This window comes from Coenobita brevimanus, unplaced genomic scaffold (genome assembly GCF_032717465.1).
Source record: "Coenobita brevimanus isolate Jiangsu-jjx unplaced genomic scaffold, ASM3271746v2 jjx.HiC_scaffold_342, whole genome shotgun sequence".
Lineage (NCBI taxonomy): Eukaryota > Metazoa > Arthropoda > Malacostraca > Decapoda > Coenobitidae > Coenobita > Coenobita brevimanus.
Genome location: NW_027644444.1, coordinates 41,395 through 44,599, shown reverse-complemented (window position 1 = coordinate 44,599; position 3,205 = coordinate 41,395).

Below are 3,205 nucleotides of genomic sequence, written 5' to 3'. Positions count from 1 at the left end.
CTTAATGGCGGAGGTCGCGGGGTCACAGTAGCCTATAGCGCATTTTAGACGACTCAAAGAAATTAGATAATATATGCACCGATATACAAGTAGTTGAGGAATGTTCCAGGTGTTCTTTGTTATAACATGGACATTGATACATATCACAATCGTATTATTATCAGTTTACTGCATTAGTAAACAAGGAACTAAAATAGCCTAATTTTCCATTTTCTGTAAAGTGCACTCTCCGTTTGATACAAAGCTTCATTTTTCATTTATTTATCTGAGTAATGTAGTATTTGTTATAGCATGCAGGATGTTGCCTCTGCTATTTGTAATACCAGCATAATGCATTATAACCAACGTTAGCCACAGTAATTATGTCAACTAAAAAAAAACGATAGTTCCCCCATTTTAATTTCCCATTTTCTCTAATGCGCGTTCTCCTAAAAACGATATATATATATTTTTTATTTGATGAACGTGTCAGATGTTTCTTGTTATAGCATACCTATAATAGTCGTATGACCAGACTGATGTAGTATTAAAGTTAGCAACAGAATTTTTTAGAACTATAAATTGTTCAATATTCCCTAATGTTGGGGATGTTATATAATTACACTCATTATTATTTTTTACTCAAACGTATACACGCATGAAAAAATAAATATATAAATTACAGCAGCCACCTTTGTACAGGTGTGTGAACTACACTTTCGGCCAGAGCAGATAGAGAGGGAAACATCATACTTTGATGAGAAAACAGGGAGGAGACTTACAGCAAAATTAGGCAGGCCAAGACTTAGGAATGGGGCAGTTCCTTCAAAGTTGCCTAACTGTCCCTCCTATCTTTCAACAACTACTTCCTTGAGAGAATCTCCAGATACAAGGAGATGCAGAAAGGAAGAAGGTGCAAAATCCGTACCGGTAAATCAAAGAAATATAGGCACAGAGATAACACTTAATGTATTGATGGATGAAGATGCCTTCCTTCCTATGAACAACTGTAATGAAGGTCATAACATAGAAAAAATTCAAAGAATGCTACTGTGGGCTTCCACAAATGCGTTGCTAAATAATTTCTGTGCAAAATTAAATGATCTCATAAATCAAAATAAAAAGACAGGGAGAAAAAGGAAGCTACAGACACTGACGTAAGGTAAAGTTAGGTTAGGGTAGGTAACAAAAACCAGACAGCCTGTAAATATTATCCCAGGTGGCTCAATTACCATCATACTCCTGTTAACTTATAGTCAGAATTTCATCATTGCTCATAAACAATGATGTACTGCATTTTATCGCCTGGGACAGCACTGTAGTGTGGTGATGGAAGAGAGTGTGAGTGTAATGTTTTAAGTGCAATATAATGAGAAAGTGGACGTCGGTGGAGTGATGCGGTTGATAGTAATGTGAATGGTAACATGTAATGGTTTTGTTTCTGTGAGAAGTGAAGTGGGCAGTTTAATAATACATGTAAACCAATTGTTGATGGTGATGATATGTGTAAATAAAGGACTCATTTAACTGCTGAATTATGATATTCCTACTTAAGCAAGAGATTTTATTTAATGATGTATGTCTAGTTTAAATTCATAGCCAAATGTCTACACAAGTTGTATGTGGCGAGCAAATACTTTTAGGAAGTACATAGACGATACAAGTAAAGGTTCAGCGGGCTGAGAGCGCGGTGTGGAGAGGAGAGTCGGACCAAGGCCTTCTAAAATTAGAAGGCCTCGTGGTGGGGGGGACGGTAAGCCGTGACGTACTTATAGGTAGGTCCAGGTAGTGTTGGGTCAGCTATGGTCGGGAGAGGTCACGCTGTGTGTTCAATAACAATAAGGACGGAAAAACATTGTATTATATATTGATATTTACATTATTTGTATGTTTTATTAAGGTAATAATGCCTTACATGTGTTGTGTTCCCAGATGTAAGGGAAATTATAAAAATGGACTAAAAGTAAGTGTATTTGCCTTTCCGCAAGATAAAGAACTTGCCTCCACGTGGCTACGTGCCATTAAGCGCGACCAGTTCACTCCAAATCGGAACAGCAGGGTAAGTACAACATTATTTTCTGTTCATTATTATCAGAAAAGTGTAGAGAGTACAGTGAGAAGCTTTAAGTCATCGTAGTTGTACTGAATATAAGAAAAATGAGGCCTTAGCCATGCTAGGGTGTAGGACCAAAGCCATTACACACACGTGGCTGGAGCTGGATAAGAGAGGAATATATAACCCTTCATTTTTCCTACATATCTCCACAGCTTTCCTCTATAAAGAAACTGAATCGAATTCAAACGAAATCTGCATTACCTTGTTCACCCCGTATATAAGAGGCCCAATATAATACCTCCAGTATACCATCAATATAACACCCCAATACACAGTAAGATTCTAAGTATAACACCCCAATATACTACCAATATTACAGCCCCAATATACCACCAATGTAACACCCCAATATACCACCAATATAACAGGCCCAATGTAATACCAGCAATATAGCACCCCAATATACCACCAATATAACATCCCCAATATACCACCAATATAATATCGCAGTATACCACCAATATAACATCACAATATACCACCAATAAAACAGCCCCAATATACCACCAATATAACAGCCCCAATATACCACCAATATAATATCGCAGTATACCACCAATATAACAGCCCCAATATACCACCAATATAACATCGCAATATACCACCAATATAACGGCCCCAATATACCACCAGTATAACATCGCAATATACCACCAATATAACAGCCCCAATATACCACCAGTATAACATCGCAATATAACAGCCCCAATATACCACCAGTATAACATCCCCAATATACCACCAGTATAACAGCCCCAATATACCACCAATATAACATCCCAATATACCACCAATATAACAGCCCCAATATACCACCAATATAACAGCCCCAATATACCACCAATATAACAGCCCCAATATACCACCAATATAACAGCCCCAATATACCACCAATATAACAGCCCCAATATACCACCAATATAACATCACAATATACCACCAATATAACAGCCCCAATATACCACCAATATAACAGCCCCAATACGTATATGATTTATATATATATATATATATATATATATATATATATATATATATATATATATATATATATATATATAATAAATTATGCCAGATTTCAGATGTCACTACATACGTTTCTTTTGTAGT